This window comes from Piliocolobus tephrosceles, chromosome 1 (genome assembly GCF_002776525.5).
Source record: "Piliocolobus tephrosceles isolate RC106 chromosome 1, ASM277652v3, whole genome shotgun sequence".
In the NCBI taxonomy this organism is placed as follows: Eukaryota; Metazoa; Chordata; class Mammalia; order Primates; family Cercopithecidae; genus Piliocolobus; species Piliocolobus tephrosceles.
The window spans coordinates 154674032-154692062 of NC_045434.1; positions in this window are offsets into that span (position 1 = coordinate 154674032).

Consider the following 18031-nt stretch of genomic DNA (forward strand, 5'->3'; position numbering starts at 1 on the left):
TGCTTTTTATGAAAGGAAAATTCCACTGAGAAATTATTTATTAATTTCTTTTTTTTTTTTTTTGAGACAGAGTCTCACTCTGTCACCCAGGCTGGAGTGCAGTGGCATGATCTAGGCTCACTGCAATCTCTGCCTCCCAGGTTCAAGTGATTCTCTTGCCTCAGCCTCCCGAGTAGCTGGGACTACAGGCACCTGCCACCGCGCCTGGCTAATTTTGTTTTTTGTATTATTAGTAGAGATGGGGTTTCACCATATTGGCCAGCTGGTCTCGAACTCCTGACCTTGTGATCCACCTGTCTCAGCCTCGCAAAACGGTGGGATTACAGGCATGAGCCACCATGCCTGGCCATTATTTATTAATTTCTTATTAATTAATTTATTATAATTATTTGTTTATTAATCATTGATAATCTCCCATACTCCTGTATTACTATCACAAAAACAGGACAAAGGTAACTTACATGCCCCATGATGGAAATACAGTGAACTCTTGAACAACAGGCGTTTGAACTGCAGGGGTTCACTTATGCAGATTTTCCTTTCCCTCTGCCACCCCCGAGACAGCAAGACAATTCCCTTCTTTTCTTCCTCCTCAGTCTACTCAAGGTGAAGACAACAAGGATGAAGACCTTTATGATGATACACTTAAACTTGTTGAACAGTAAATATATTTTCTCTTCCTTATTATTTTCTTAATGACATTTTCTTTTCCCTAGGTTATTTTTTTGTAAGGATATAGTACATAATACATATAACATACAAAATATGTGTTTATTGACAGTTTATGTTATCAGTAAGGCTTCCAGTCAACAGTAGGCTATGAGTAGTTAAGTTCTGGGGGCTTCAAAAGTTATATGTAGGCAAGGCATGGTGGCTCACACCTGTAATCCCAGCACTTTGGGAGGCCGACGTGGGCAGATCACCTGAGGTCAGGAGATCGAGACCAGTCTGGCCAACATGGTGAAACCCTGTCTCTACTAAAAATACAAAAAATTAGCTGGGCGTGGAGGCACGCACCTGTAATTCCAGCTACTTGGGAGGCTGAGGCAGGAGAATCACTTGAACCCAGGAGATGGAGGTTGCAGTGAGCCAATATCGTGCCATTATACTCCAGCTTGGGCAACAAGAGCAAAACTCCATCTCAAAAAAAAAAAGATACGTGGATTTTTGAATGCATGGGGAATTGGTGCCCCTGACCCCCGTCCACCTTGGATGGTTGTGCTATTAATTATTAAACACTAAAACTGGCCAGGCACAGTGGTTCATGCCTGTAATCCCAGCACTTTGGAAGGCCAAGGCGGGTGGATCACTTCAGGTCAGGAGTTCGAGACCAGCCTGGCCAAAATAGTGAAACCCTATCCCTAGTAAAAATACAAAAATTAGCTGGATGTGATTGCGCATATCTGTAATCCCAGCTACTCGGGAGACTGAGGCAGAGAATCACTTGAACGCAAGAGATGGAGGCTGCAGTGAGCCAAGGTCACGCCACTGCACTCCAACCTGGGCCACAGAAGACGACTCCATCTCAAAAAAGAAAAAAGAAAAAAACATAAATATATAAACACTAAAGCTTTGGTATTTTCTGCATAAAGTTGTCAAATTTTTTCTTGTATTTTTGTGAAGTCCTGTTTTTTTCTTGCCATTCATTTTGTAGTAGTTGCTGTTTGATAAAAGTTGCTCTGTAATTTTTTATTAGAAAAATAGGTGGCGTAAGATATTTGTAAAGTTTAGGGTTCTTTAATTCTCAGCACAAAGTGGCAATTGCACTAACCCCAAAGAGTGTGTTGGCAATACTTTTCAAATGGCTAAAAACACCTAAAAATTGTTTATTCAGAAATGTCTGTCATTGCCCTGCTGCCAAAACACAGAATAGAACTTGGACTTATGTCTAAGTCCCTGAGATCATATGCTAAAATCAATGAAAAGTAACCACCGACACTTTGTGTTAGAACTTTTACAGTACAGAAAATAACATAATAGCTTACTGTAACAAGGCATTTGTTAGAGTTTTGCATGAGATTCTAATACTTCATGGTTAGGTATGGTGGCTCACACCTATAATCCCAGCACTTTGGGAAGCCAAGGTGGGTGAATCACTTAAGGTCAGGAGTTCAAGACCAGCCTGGCCAACATGCAGAAACCCTGTCTCTATTAAAAATACAAAAATTAGTTGGGCATGGTGGTGCATGCCTGTAATCCCAGCTACGTTGAAGGCTGAGGCAGGAGAATCACTTGAACCCAGGAGGCGGAGGTTGCAGTAAGCCAATCACGCCACTGCACTCCAGCCTGAGTGACAGAGCAAAACTCTGTCTCAAAAAACAAAACAAAAAAAAAGAGAGAGAGAGAGAGATTCTGATACTTCAGGAGGCCCCTACATGGTTCATCTACAATGGTGACTGTATTAGTTCGTTTTCACATTGCTGATAAAGACATACCTCAAACTGGGAACAAAAAGAGATTTAATTAGACTTACAGTTCCACATGGCTGGGGAGGCCTCAGAATCATGGCGGGAAGCAAAAGGCACTTCTTACATGTAGGTGGCAAGAGAAAAATGAGGAAGAAGCAAAAGCAGAACCCCAATAAACCCATCAGATCACATGAGACTTTCTCACTATCACGAGAAAAGCAGGGGAAAGACTGGCCCCCATGATTCAATTACTTCCCTCTGGGTCCCTCCCACAACATAGGGGAATTCTGGGAGATACAATTCAAGTTGAGATTTGGGTGGGGACACAGACAAACCACATCAGTTACCATAAAAACTCTGGCAGGATTTTAAAACTCAGTTACTCCATTTAGCTACTGATTGGAAAAGACAGAGATGAGGAAAGAGGCCCTATTAAGTCCATGCCAGCTGCTTGGCTAGAAATATGATAAATGACTTGTGGTAGACTTGAGTTTTTCAGAAATACTATTTTACTTAAACTGTTTCTTATCTAAATTCTTACAGAGTAACAATTTTATCATTGATATAGAAGACAGGGATAATAACTCTTAACTCTTGACACTCAGAAATGCAGTGTCAGGAGTGCTAAGCCTAGAGGCCAATACTGATGACCTGGAAGGTGGTCCATGTGATTGTCACCAGAAAGTGCCTTTAGACAACAAAAACTTGAAAAATCAAAAAACATGAATTTTAAGTTTCCCATATCACCAGTCTTGGTGTTTATATTGCAAATTTATAATACTATTAAGAAATAATTTGTCATGTTTGCAAATTACATGGGGGACATAAAGGAGTGAAATCCCTCTGTAATAAAATGAGTTCACCACTATGGTGACCCATCTACAGAGCCTCTTTGATGAGGCCAATGGGTTGTGCTGCAGGGTTTACCCTCGAATTCCCCGCACACACTGGGCTGTGACCAGACCAGCTGAAACCTGCATGTAGGATGTTTTCAAGCCTCATATATGGCAAATGGAAATTATGTGGTCGACTGCATTTGTAGGAGAGTCGTAACCTAGGCAGGGGTTGGCCTCCTTTAAGTAATGGAATGATCTCAAAGGCATGTTCGCTGGCCAAAAATATCTGCTATGAATAAAGGTGCCTGAAATCCTGCTATGAAAAAAATAAAAAATTAAAACAAAATAGGCCAAGCACGGTGGCTCACGCTTCTAGTTTTAGCACTTTGGGAGGCTGAGGTGGGTGGATCGCTTGAGCTCAGTAGTTCGAGACTAGCCTGGGCAACATGGAGAAACCCCGTCTCTACAAAAAATACAAAAATTACCCAAGCATAGCGGCACACACCTGTGGTTCCAGCTACTTGGGAGGCTGAGGTAGGAGGATCACTTAAGCCTGGGAGGCAAAAGTTGCAGTGAGCTGAGATCGTACCATTGGACTCCAGCCTGGGTGACAGAAAGAGCCTCTGTCTCAAAAATAAATAAATAAATAAATATAAAAATAAATAAACGTGACAGTTTAGAGATTTAAGAATAATCAGAAGGCATATTAAACAATTTGTAAATCTTCTTTTGTCCCAATTCAAGTTAACAACTATAAGGAAAAATAGTTTATAGAGAAATCAAGGAAACATGAATAATCACTAGATACTTGATGATATTAAGACCTTTGTTAGGTTGATCCTGGTATTGTGATTATATTTTAAATGAGTAGTCTTTGCCTTTTAGAGATTCATAGTGAAATATTTACAGATAAAATTATATGAGGCCTGCGATTTGGTTCAAAGTAGCCTGGAGTGAGGGCTGAATATTTATTTATTTATAATAGCGATAGGGGGTCTCACTATGTTTTCCTGGCTGGTTTTGAACTCCTGGCCTCAAATGATCATCCCACCTCAGGCTCCCGAAGTGCTGGGATTACAGGTGTGAGCCACTGCACCCAGCCTAAGAGCTATATTTTAGATGAGAGAGTAGAAGCAGCAGGTAGACCAAGGGTTGATCCTCATTGAGGCTGGGCAATCGGTGCATGCAGGGGTTCTCTTACTAGTCAGTCTCAACTTCTGTTTATGTTTGAAGTCTTCCATATAAAGCGTTTTTAAAGAAAGAAAGAGTGTACGCACTTTTTGAGAGAGAGAGAGATTGAGAGACTAAGAAAATGCAAAACTAGCCCAGGCACAGTGGCTCACGCCTGGAATCCCAGCACTTTGGGAGACTGAGGCGGGTGGATCATGAGGTCAGGAGATTGAGACCATCCTGGCTAACACGGTGAAACCCCGTCTCTACTAAAAATACAAAAACTTAGCCACACATGGTGGCGAGCATCTGTAGTCCCAACTACTCGGGAGGCTGAGGCAGGAGAATCGCTTGAACCCGGGAGGCGGAGGTTGTAGTGAGCTGAGATGGTGTCACTGCACTCCAACCTGGGTGACAGAACAAGATTATGTCTCAAAAAAAAAGAAAAAAAAAAGAAAAGAAAAGAAAAGAAAAGAAAAAGAAAAAAGAAAGAAAGAAAAAGAAAATACAAAACTAATTGGAAGTTCTGGGTGTGGCTTTGTGACTGGCTTCATGATCAAGTGATGTGCCTGGGTCATTTGATAGGAACCTTCTCATTTCAGTATCTTTAGTTCTTTCAACTTGGGCTGCTCATAGTCCCCAGAATACACTCTTCCTGTTGACAGATGTAGATGGTAAAGCCCTGGCGGCCGGCTTTCTAGAAACTGAGTTGTGTGGGGTGAGGGCCTCAGCATTCCATTTGAACAATTCTCCTGTGCTTGTTAGAGAGCTCCCATCCTCACCTGCACCTGGTGTCTCCCAATCTGGGAACCCTGAATTTTGTTTTCTCTGGAAAATAAACCTCCAATCCTCTGTTTGGGGAAGGAAGCAACAGTCCTCCAAGTCATTCAGCAGTCCTGGGTGAGGGAAGGAATCTGGGGGCTGTCAACAAATCCTCCCTATATTAATAGCTGCTTAACCCTATTTCTGAAGACTCCAGCTACCACAAATTCCTGAGCCTTTTCAAGATTCTGTGGTGAAAATAAAGTTGGTACTCAGCTGTTTTCTTTGACAGCTTAGTATTCTGTTTCCCTGAGCCTGTTGAGAGGTTTGCCACTCATTCGTTTATGTTTTCCTCTCTTGCTCTCCTGGTTTCATGAGTCCACAGAAAACACATACACACACACACACACACACAGACACACACCACACACACACAAAATACTTTTAGCTAGGTTCTGGAAGACAGCAAAAAATAAAATATATATGCTCAATATAACATCTTTACTTGTAAATCCTCACTTTAGCCCTCACTCCCTTTTTATTCTTTAATTTAAAAATATCACAGAAGAGTGCATAAAATACAAGCATAGCTTAATGAGAAGTTATAAAGCAAAGGCTCACATGACCACTCCCTAGGCCAAGAAACAGAACATTCCGGCACTCAAGGAGCCTTGGTGAGCCCCACTCTCACCTCAAGCTCCATTGCCAACTGGGTAACCACCATCCTGACTTTTAAATGCTTTTCATTTGTTTTTCACTTTCCCTGCAGCAGTTATGCTATAACATAGAATGGAGCTTTGCTTGCTATTAGACTTCATTTGACAGGAGATACGCTGTTGTATTCTTACGTGTCTTGTCTCTTTCCTTGAACAGGACATTTGTGAGGTGTATCCATGTTGCATGTTCTTTGCAGCCTTGTATTCCATTATGAATGCACAGTACTTTTGCTTTTCCATCTTATTTTTGATGGACACAGGACTGTGTACAGTTTGGGTCTTGTCTTAATTCAGGCTACTATAATGAAATGCCATAGACTGGATTGCTTCAACAAAAGGCATTTATTTCTCACAATTCTGAAGGCTGGGGAGTCCAAGATCAAGGTGCTACTCAGACTCCTTTAATCCATAACAGGTCTATTATAAGTAATCATCCTGTGCACATATATACACATTTCTCTAGCTATATATATAAGAGCAAAACTACCATGTAATAAGATATGTGAATCTCCAACTTACCTAAAAACTCCCAAGCAGTTTTCCAAAGTAGGCCACCTCGTTGCACAATTGAAGGGGGTTGCCATGACCCCATGTGTTCTATGCAAATGGCAGCCTCTCAAATGTAAGGGGAATTGGCAACTTGTTTTTTTTTTTTTTTTGGAGATGAGATGAGGTCTGTAACCCAGACTGGAGGGCCAATGGCATGGTGGTAGTTCACCACCATCTTGAATTCCTGGGCTCACGGAATTCTCCTACCTCAGCCTCCTACGAAGCTGGGACTACATGTGCGCACCACCGTGCCCAGCTAATTTTTTGTAGAGATAGGGTCTCGCCATCTTGTCAAGGCTTGTCTCTTAACTCCTGGGCTCAAGCAATCCTCCCAAAGTGTTAGGATTACAGGAGTAAGCCACCACGCCTGGCCTGAATTGGCAACTTTTTGGCTGTGCTGATTTGTTATCCCACAGGCAGTTTTTGAGAATTGTCCCCATTGTTCCATATTTTGCTACTCTTGAATTTTCAGACTTTTTAATTTTGGTGAATCTGATGGGTATGTAATTGTGTTATCTTGTGGTTTTTAGTCACACTTCTGTGGTTACAAGGTTAAGCACATTTTCATGTGTTTCTTGGCTTTTTGAATGATTTTTCTCCCCCTTTTTAACATTATTTTGAGGTTATGTCTTAGTTTCTGCAATCTAAACTGTGTAGATAAGATCTTACATACTTAATACAGCGTATTACCCCAGTAAAGATCAGAGAAAAAAGTTTACTGTTTCTAGGACTGTGTTAAATTCTGAATAATGCCAGCTTAACATAGCATAGGTGAATTCTTTTTCCAAAGTTGACAGCACAACTCAAACTAACATTTTTATATCTACCTATAAAAATACAACCAACCTCATTTTTTAACCCATATAAATCTGATTTCCTCATCAACTTTCTTCTTAATGTGTTTTCTAAAAAGTTTGCACAAATTTGCTATAATCAAATTGTCTCTCATACCGTTCATTCTTTTTGACTGCTCCATAACAGTTGACCATTTATGTCTCCTCTCTTCTTTAAATAAACTCTTTTCTCTTAGTACCCATGATTTTTTCTCTTAGTTTTCCTCCTGATTCCCTGGAGAAACATTCTTTGTCTTTTTCCCTGGTTCTGCTCTCTGACAGCCAATCGATGTTGGTGTTTTCCAGTTCTCCATCTTTAGATCCTGTAATAGATAACATTTAGGGTATTTTCCTGGCTCACAAGCCAACTCTTAATCCCTCTTCCTGGGAATATCCTTCTCCTTCTCCCACATCCATAAGAATGAGCCTTTAACAGGTTATGTTGGTACTGCCTTCCTGGCCTTAGCAGATTGACCCAGGGGTGGACAACTGACCAAAGATGGGCCAGTCAGATTCTTGCTCCCTAAACTTAGGAACTATGACCCAACATCTTGTTAAGCTCTTTGGGTGGAACTATGGCATGAGAAGCTGGGAGCCAGAGGCAGCCTCATTCTAGCAAGTTAGGCTAAGAAGTGAAGAAAGCTGTCAGGGAGAGAACAGAACAAAGCATACAAGAGTAGAAAAGCAGAGACAGGAGACAGTGAGAATCCCTGGCATGAAGTTTCAGTTGCCTGGCCTTCTAATGGCCCATGACATTCCCACCCTTGGCCTCCAAAAGAGTCACAGCTCCATCCTCATTTCAAGTTTCCCATTGTGTTCAGGTTCACTCAACATGGGACTGCTACTTGCAAATTTAAGTCCCAACTGACCTCTTTTCTTCTATTCACTATGCCTGGATGATTTCACTCACATGAGAGCTTATTCCAGAGCCCTAACCTACCCAGTTAAAGGACACCATTGCTTTGTATTTCTTGAGAACAGAACTCAACAGCTTAAGAAAAATCCCAGTTAATGCACCTGGTTGGACCTTGCCTTATCTCATCCTCGGACTTGAGGCTATTCTGCCATGGCTTTCTGACCAAGAAATCATCAGATCTGTCTTTCCTCTTTGGCCCTGCCATCTTCCCCCAGCTTGATAAGCTTAGTTTAGTGCCCCATACTGATTCCTCTGATCCGGAATTTTCTCTAAGCCTGGCTAGTTTGGCTCAGCACCTGCCTCAGCAAGAACAGCCATGTTCTCAGCTATGGCCCTCACTGGCTGCTCACTCATATTGGCACCTGTCAGCATATGTTCTCAGAACCCAGTTCCTTAACACTTCTTAGGACAAAGCCCACTCCAGAAATAGCAGACTCATAGCAAAGCTGCCAATTCCCTCTATTACAATGACAGAAATGTTAATGAATTGATCATATCACCCTTTCTTGCTGATGCTGGACAGGACAACATCTCAGCATCTTTCAGCACCAACGAAGTATCAATCAGAGTTGAGTCCTGTTAGTGTGAGAGAATGATGACATTATTGGAAATGAAAGGAAGAGACATTTAGAGGACTATTGGGGGAAATGTGTTGAATTCTACTTTTAGTACGTAGACTTGAGAAAGCACAATTTTTTTTTTCTTTTTTCTTTTTTCTTTTTTTTTTTTTTTTTGAGAAAGGGTCTTGCTCTGCTGTCCAGGCTAGCATGCAGTAGCACAATCATGGCTCACTGCAGTCTTGACCTCCTGGGCTGAAGTGATCCTCCCACCTCAGACTCCTGAGTAGCTGGGACTACAAGTGTGTGCCACCACACTTGGCTAATTTTTTGTATTTTTTTGTACAGACAGAGTTTTGCCATGTTGCTCAGCCTGAACTCCTTGGCACAAGCAATCCACCCACCTCAACCTCCTAAAGAATTGGGGTAGGCCGGGCGCGGTGGCTCAAGCCTGTAATCCCAGCACTTTGGGAGGCCGAGACGGGCGGATCACGAGGTCAGGAGATCGAGACCATCCTGGCTAACATGGTGAAACCCCGTCTCTACTAAAAAATACAAAAAAAAAAAACTAGCCGGGCGATATGGTGGGCGCCTGTAGTCCCAGCTACTTGGGAGGCTGAGGCAGGAGAATGGCGTAAACCTGGGAGGTGGAGCTTGCAGTGAGCTGAGATCCGGCCACTGCACTCCAGCCTGGGCGGCAGAGCGAGACTCCGTCTCAAAAAAAAAAAAAAAAAAAAAAAAAAAAAAAAAAGAATTGGGGTTACAGGCATGAGCCACCATGCCCAGCTGAGAAGGAATAATTTTCAAATATATCAGTCTCATAGACAGCTGGAACACTGGGACTGAAAAGGAATGGGGCTGAGGGGTCGACACCTTCCTTCCTTCCCACATTGAGATCTTTCTGCAGACCTGGCTTGCTTCTTTCAGCTGTTGAAGACAGCTTCTTTCAGCTGGTCAATGGCCTCTGTGTCTCTGCAGGAACTATTTGCTCTTGTATAATGTAGTGGTTAAAAACTCAAATATTAGAGCCAGACTTCTTGGGTTTGAATCCCAGCTCTAACATTTACCAAATGTAGGATTTCAGGTGTTTTACTTAGCACCCCACCCACCTCGTACCTTGATTTCTTCATTTGCAAATTGGGATAGTAATTATCTGTATCTCACTGGGTTATTGTGAGGATTCAATGAGTTCAATGAGTTCATTAAGTAAAAGCTTAGAACAGTTCTCAGTAAATGTCAGTCACCATTATTATCTCACAAGGAGATTATAATATAAGCTTCTTGAAGACTCAATTGGTGTTCTTCATCTTTTCCTGGCACAGAGATGGTGCTGAATAAATAATGAACAGCACAGGCTTTGCAGTCCCAGAGGTCAAATCTCAAATCAGTATTCTACTTAGTAGCTGGGTGAAAGTAAGTGTCCTCCTTATAAACCAAGATAATAGGCTGGGTGCGGTGGCTCACGCCTGTAATCCCAGCACTTTGGAAGGCTAAGGTGGGTGGATCACAAGGTCAGGAGTTTGAGACCAGCCTGGTCAACATGGTGAAACCCTGTCTGTACTAAAAATACAAAAAATTAGCTGGGTGTGATGATGGGTGCCTGTAGTCCCAGCAACTCAGGAGGCTGAGGTAGAAGAATCGCTTGAACCTGGGAGTTGGAGGTTGCAGTGAGCCAAGCTCGAGCCACTGCACTCCAACCTGGGCGACAGAGCTAGACTTCGTCAAAAAAAAAAAAAAAAAAAGCCGAGATAATAATACCTACTTCGTAGAATTGCTGTATTGAATGAGATAATGTATGTAAATCTCCAGGGACACAGCAAACCTTCAAAAATGCAAACTCTTATTATCCGGGCTAGGTATAGTGTTGTGGGTGTGGAGCCAGACTGCTTGGTTTTGAATTCGTGTTCTGCTATACAGTTGCTCCAGGTTTTTGGCAAGTTTACCTAAGTTCCTTGGGCCTCAGTTTTTTTCTCTGTAAAGTGGGAATAATGGTAATAGGGTTGTGGTGTGGCTCAAATAAGAAAATGCCCAGAACTTGAGCCAATGTCAGCTTCTTATGGTTTAGCTTGATAAATGGATGAAGTGTAGAAAAGGTGTTTTAAAATGCACTTGCTAAAGAACAGAATCAGTGAGCTCCACAACTGCAAAGACCCATCCTGAAGTCAGATTCTTATTGAGCTAAACCTTGAAAGCAAAGATAGCTCTGAAAGGCAGTAGCCAGGGAACTAAGCCCCTTCTCTCGGTAAGACGTGGGGACAATTAGCATCTAGAATCATAGACTGCTGGAGCCAGAAGGATCTTTGTGGATAGGTCATTGTGGGTTGTTTCCTCCTGAATAATTGAAACCCAGAGAGGTCAGGGGACCCCACCCTAGTTGTGGACTGAGCCAGGACCAAGATTCAGGTCAGTTTAGTGGTTTCGTCACTGCAGCACGATGCTTCCCCATTCCGCAGCCCCCACCTGTGAAAATGCAGCTTGTAGATGCTGCCTATCGCCTGCTCCAAGGCGCCAGGCAGCCACGAACTTCCAACTCCCCCTGGGCTAAAGGATTCAGGCAAGAATGGTGTGGGATCCACTCTCGGTCTGTAGAGGGCGCTCTGAGCACAGGCCAGGGAGCTTGAGCCTATGACGCACCACGGCTGCGTGGCCTCCAGGGCGAGTGAGGACGGCGGGCTGATCGCTTTTCGTGGGGCATGGGGAAAAAGCCTTCGGCCCTTACGCCATCCAGCAGGTGAGTGCGCTTATGTGCAACAGCAGGTATCACACTTTTTGGTCTCATGACTCTTTCACACTCTTAAAAAAGTTATTATTGAGGATCCCAAAGAGCTATTGCTTATATGGGTTATATCTATCTATATTTACCGTATTAGAAATTAATAATGAGAAATGTTTAAAACATACACCCATTTAAAAATAGCAACAGTAAAGAATTAAATATTAGCATAAATAGTATTTTTGCAAAAAAAAAAAAAAAAAAACTTGCAACCCCCCCCTCCCCAAAATGCACTTTTTACAAATCCCTTTAATGTGTGGCTTAATAGAAAAGACCTAAGCCAGGTGCGGTGGCTCAGGCCTGTAATCCTAGCACTTTGGGAGGCCGAGGTGGGTGGATCACGAGGTCAGGAATTTGAGACCAGCCTGACCAATATGGTGAAACCCCATCTCTACTAAAAATACGAAATTAGCCGGGCGTGGTGGCACGTGCCTGTAATCCCAGCTACTCAGGTGGCGGAGGCAGGAGAATTGGTTGAACCTGGAAGGCGGAGGTTGCAGTGAGCCGAGATTGCATGACTGCACTCCAGCCTAGGCTACAGAGCGAGACTCCATCTCAAAAAAAAAAAAAAGAAAGAAAGAAAGAAAAGACCTGAATTTTCCTTTTGCAGTGAGTCCCTATCAATTTCACAAGTCCTGTAACCTCTGAAAAACTCCACTATGCACTCTGAGAGAATAAGAATAAAAAATAGTTAAATCTTGAGAATTCCTTGGAAGTATCTCAAGGACACCACCCAGGGACATACTTGAAGAACTGCTGTGTACAAGTATGTCTATCTAGGCTAGGCATGATGGCTCACACCTCTAATCCCAGCACTTTGGTAGACCTAGGCGGGAGGATTCCTTGAGCCTGAGAAGTTGAAGCTGCAGTGAGCCATGATCATACCACTGCACTTCAGCCTGGGAGACAGAGTGAGACTCTGTCTTAGCAACAACAAAAAATCTTTCAGCCAGGCATGGTATCTTACCCCTGTAAACCCAGCACTTTGGGAGGCTGAGGCAGGCAGATCATTGGAGATCAGGAGTTCAAGACCAGCCTGGTCAACATAGTGAAACCCTGTCTCTACTAAAAATATAAAAATTAACTGGGCTTGGTGGCAGGCCCCTATAATCCCAGCTACCCGGGAGGATGAGGCAGGAGAATTGCTTGAACCTGGGAGGCAGAGGTTGCGGTAAGCCAAGATCGCACCACTGCACTCCAGCCCAGGCAACAGACAAAGACTTTGTCTCAAAAAAAAAAAACAAACACAACAACAAAAAAAGAACTTTTATCTTATTATGATTTATAGAAGGGAGACTCCCCCCCGCCTTCTCACTGCCACCAGTCTGCTTCAGACTTGGATTACATAGGCAGGCTTCAGCAAAAGTCTCAGAACTGGTTTCCTTGCCCCTGTCATCCCACCACCTCCAATTGTGAAGATACTATAATTTTTATAAAATACGACATGATTAAGTTACTGTTCTCCTCAAAACCCTCAAACGATTCTTTAGTGCCTGATCAATGAGGCTCACATGCCTGAAGGTCAGGCTCCATGATCTGATTGTAGCCCAAACTTCCAGGCATCCTTCACACTCAGCCCCATAGGTGGGCCTCATGGGCCTGATGGGTTTAGTTCCACTTGTCCCTTCACTCGCAACACCCTCTGTCCCATCTCCTCCCATTCTCCTTTTGCTTTCAGACTCATGCCCCTTGCTGGAGATTTATTTATTTTATTTTATTATTATTATTTTTTTTTTGCCAGAGTCTTGCTCTTTTGCCCAGGCTGGAGTGCAGTGGCATGATCTTGACTCACTGCAACCTCCACCCACCAGGTACAAGCAATTCTTCTGCCTCAGCCTCCCGCATAGCTAGGATTATGGGTGTGCACCACCACACCTGGCTAATTTTTGTATCTTTAGTAGAGACTGGGTTTAACCATGTTGGCCAGGCTGTTCTCGAACTCCTGACCTCAGATGATCCACCCACCTCAGCCTGCCAAAGTGCTGGTATTACAAGCATGAGCAATCACGCCCAGCCTGGGGATCTTTTACAAGCTTCTCAAACAGAGTTTGCCCTCCTACACAAAGCCTGGTATTCTGATGTGGTGCTTTTCATCCAGCTGTTGCCAGATAGGTCCCCAAAAATGTTGCTTTGTCAGTTTCTTATTCCCACCGTAACAAAATGCCACAAACTTAATGGCTTTACATCACAAATTCATCTTATCGTTCTGGAGGTCAGAAGATGGACATGGTTCTTGGGGGCTACAGTCAAGGTGTTGGCAGAGCTATATTTCGTACGGAAGCTCTAGGGGAGAATCAATTTCCTTATCTTTTCCAGCTTCTAGAGTCCTCCTGCATTTCTTAGCATGTGGCCCCTTCTTCCATCTGCAAAGTGCATCACTCCAACCTCTGCTTCCTTTCCATCCTCACCTCTCTCTCTTTCTCTGACTCAACTGCCTTCCTCTTATAAGGACCCCTGTGATTACACTGGACCCACCTTACTAATCCAGGATAATCCCATCTCAAGGTCCTCAACTTAATTACATCTTCAAAGTCCACATATCAGAGGCTCCAGGAATTAGGATGTGGAACTGGGTGGGGGACAGAGTGGAGGGACATTATTCAGTCTAACACAGTCATTAATGCCAAAAGATGAAAGTCAAAATCCACTTGCCATGAGCCATACAAGTTTAGCAGTCAGACAGATGTCCCTACGTGGAGATAATATTCATCCAATTGCTTTGAAGATTAAATGAGATAATCTGCTTGAAACATGATGACAGCTGCACAGTGATCACTTGCCAAGTGCCTGTGACTATTATTATTAGTCTTGATTATGGCATTTACCACCAGGTGACTTAGAGTCCTCTTCACAGCACCCATCATACTTCATAACTAGATATTTGTTTTGGGTGATTGTTTAGTATGTGATGATTTTTTAATTGATTCTGAATTATGTAAACATTACCTTAATACATTCATGGCTAAAAAAATGAAGAACACAGCTGGGTGTGGTGGTTCATGCCTGTAATCCCAGCACTTTGGGAGGCCACGGCAGGCGGATCGCGAGGTCAGGAGATCGAGACCATCCTGGCTAACACGGTGAAACCCCGTTTCTTCTAAAAATACAAACAAATTAGCCGGCGTGGCAGTGTGCGCCTGTAGTCCCAGCTACTTGGGAGGCTGAGGCAGGAGAATGGCATGAGCCAGGGAGGCAGAGCTTGCAGTGAGCTGAGATCGGGTCACTGCACTCTAACCTGGGAGACAGAGTGAGACTGCATCTCAAAAAAATAAAAATAAAAAAGAAGACAACAAATTCCTGTCCTCAAGACTAAGGCCATGTGGATGAAATAAATATGCTTTTCTTAGGAACCAAGATAAAACTCTTTGTAAAGGGTACAGAAGAAAGGTTTCTATATCTTAAAAAGGATGGGAAAAGAAAGATGCTGTTAAAAAAAATTCTTCTTACAAAAAAATTAGTTTGTTTAATCTATTTCTCTCATATTAGATAATGAACTCAATATGGGCAAGGACTGTTTTACATACCGTCAAATTCCCAGAACCTAGTCCAATAGCAAATACATACATAGCTAACACTCAATACATATTTGTGAAATTAATGAATTAAATCTAACTTTAGGCCAGGCAAGGTAGCTTACGCCTGTAATCCCAGCAGTTTGGGAGGCCAAGGTGGGCAGATCATTTGAGGTCAGGAGCTCAAGGCCAGCCTGGCCAACATGGTGCAACCCCATCTCTACTAAAAATACAAAAATTAGCAAGGGATGGTGGCACATGCCTGTAGTCCCAGCTACTTGGGAGGCTGAGACAGGAGAATCGTTTGCACCTGGGAGATGGAGATTGTGACTGCAGTGAGCCAAGATCAAGCCACTGCACTCTAGCCTGGGCAACAGAGTGAGACTCTGTCTCAAAGAAAAAAAAAAAAGTCTAATTTTAAAAATACCTCTATTTCCCCATTGCCTTCAGAATGAAGTCCAAGTTTATAACTTGGCATGAAAAACAAGTTTTTGCAAAATCCAGTCCCAACTTGCTTCAAATTTCACTTCCCACCACTCCTAACCAGCTTCATACCGTACCCTCCAGCTGTGCTGAACCAACCCTTCTCTCTCAGGCCTCCGGGCCCTTTCTTATGCCAGTGCAGCTTTCTATGCCTGTAATGTCCTCTCCTCATGCTCAGTGACAGAAACACACACACACACAACCTGTTTCTTGCCACCTGGATAATTTCCACTCCCCTCTCCTGACCCATACTTCATGCTGGATAGCTTCCCCCTACCATACTGCCCTGGTATTCTGGATAAAGGGACCTACCAGATCTTCTATAGCACCTGGAGCTTCTACCCACCCTTGCCTGAAGCCCACTGTATTATAATAGCCTGTCCATCTGACAATTCCTTCCCACCCCCAACAGCCTATAAGATCTTTAAGAGCAGAGACTAGGTCTTACTTCCTGTTATATCCCAAGAGCCTGGCAGGTGAGTGGACAGAGCAGGTACTCAGTTACTGTTAGCTGAATGCCTGTCTCTGCCTCTATCGTGCAGAGACTTATTTATCTTCATATCCTCAGACTCTAGCAGGGTGCCTGGCAGGAAATTAGTGGGCACTCAACAGATGTTTGCCGAGTGGACTGGTCTTTCCACAAGACGCCTTGCCTACATTAACAATAAATCACAGATTGTGTGCTGGTCACTATGTGCCAGTCACCATTGGTAAGCTCTAGTAGGGATTAAAAACAAGACAAAACAGCTGGGTGCAGTGGCTCATGCCTGTAATCCCAACACTTTGGGAGGCCGAGGTGGGCAGATCACGAGGTCAAGAGATCGAGACCATCCTGGCCAACATGGTGAAACCCTGTCTCTATTAAAAATACAAAAATTAGCTGGGAGTGGTGGTGGCCACCTGTAATCTCAGCTACTCAGGAGGCTGAAGCAGGAGAATCTTTGGAACCCAGGAGGTGGAGGTTGCAGTGAGCCGAGATCGCACCACTGCACTCCATCCTGGCAACAGAGCTAGACTCCGTCTCAAAAAAAAAAAAAAGACAAAACGAAACCAAAAAACCCCACTGTCCTTCCCTCCAGTGCTTACAGGAGCACACAGTGAGCAGTACTCAACGTAAGTGTTTATTGATGGCTTTCACAAATGCTTCTCTTTTTTTTGAGACAGGGCCTATGCTCTGATGTCCAGGCTGAAGCACAGTGGTGCAAAATCGGCTCACTGCGACCTCCACCTCTGGGGCTCAAGCGGTCCTCCCACCTCAGCCTCCCAAGCAGTTGGGACTACAGGTGCATGCCACCACGCCTGGCTATTTTTTGTAGAGATAACATTTCACCATGTTCCCCAGGCTGGTCTGAAACTCCTGGGCTCAAGTGATCCTTCTGCTTTGGTTCCTCAAAAGTGCTGGGATTATAGGCATGAGCCACTGCACCCAGCCCACAAATGTTTCTCAATGGATTCCATGGTTACTCTTCTTGTGAAGAAGTCTATCACAGCAAGAGAGAGGCTAAAGTCTAATCCTAAAGTAACCACTTTTCCCCCTTTTCTATCAGGTCTTAAATAGTTCCAACTCTCTCCCATCTGCAACTCACCTGACCACACCCTTGCATAGGTAACAACAGCCTCCTATAGAGCCCTCTCAGCAAACTAATCAACTATAATGCCCAGCGTCATCCCTTCCGCTTTTCCATTTTATTGGCACTTTCCCCGGGCTCTCAGAGGGCATCCCTTGCCCCAGTCCACTCCTGTCTCACTTGGCAATCCCCAGAGGCCCAGAGCAACAGTCCTATCTTGCGAAACAGAGCAAGGTCATGGCTCCAGTGGCAGAAGAAAGGACGGTTAGTGGCAGGAAATAGGTGTGAACAGAACAGTCACCAGGGCACCCAGACACCCTCAGTGAAATGGCAGGTGCAGGTTTATTTCCCTTATTATGGAGAGAGGGGGAAAAAAAGGTGTCAGTCTCTTATTAAGGAGAGTAATTACATCCTTTATAACTATATACCTAATTAGTTTCTTTCTAACCATCCTCATCCTTAACAAACACATTAAACAATTGGAGAGAAAAGGAGATAAGAAAGAGAATTAACATTTGAGAAGAGACTACCATGTGTCAGACAAGCACTGTGCTGGGCATCTTTCTGTAAGTTAGTTCTCTAACCCTCACCAAAACAAACATGCAAACCAAAGACGATTCAGTAGCGGATATTTTATCAGCTACATCTCCCAGGGCCTCAGAAAGTTTTAAGTCATTACAGAGCTGGCAGGCTGCATTGTTACTATTTGAACCCAGTTCCTACAAAACCCATGGTTGTTGTTTGTTGTTGTTTGTTTCTTGAGACGGAGCCTCGCTCTCGTTGCCCAGGCTAGAGTACAACGACGCGATTTCGGCTCACTGCAACCTTCGCTTCCCGGATTCAAGCAATTCTCCTGCCTCAGCCTCTCCAAGTAGCTGGGATTACAGGCATGTGCCACCACACCTGGCTAATTTTGTATTTTTAGTAGAAACAGGGTTTCTCCATGTT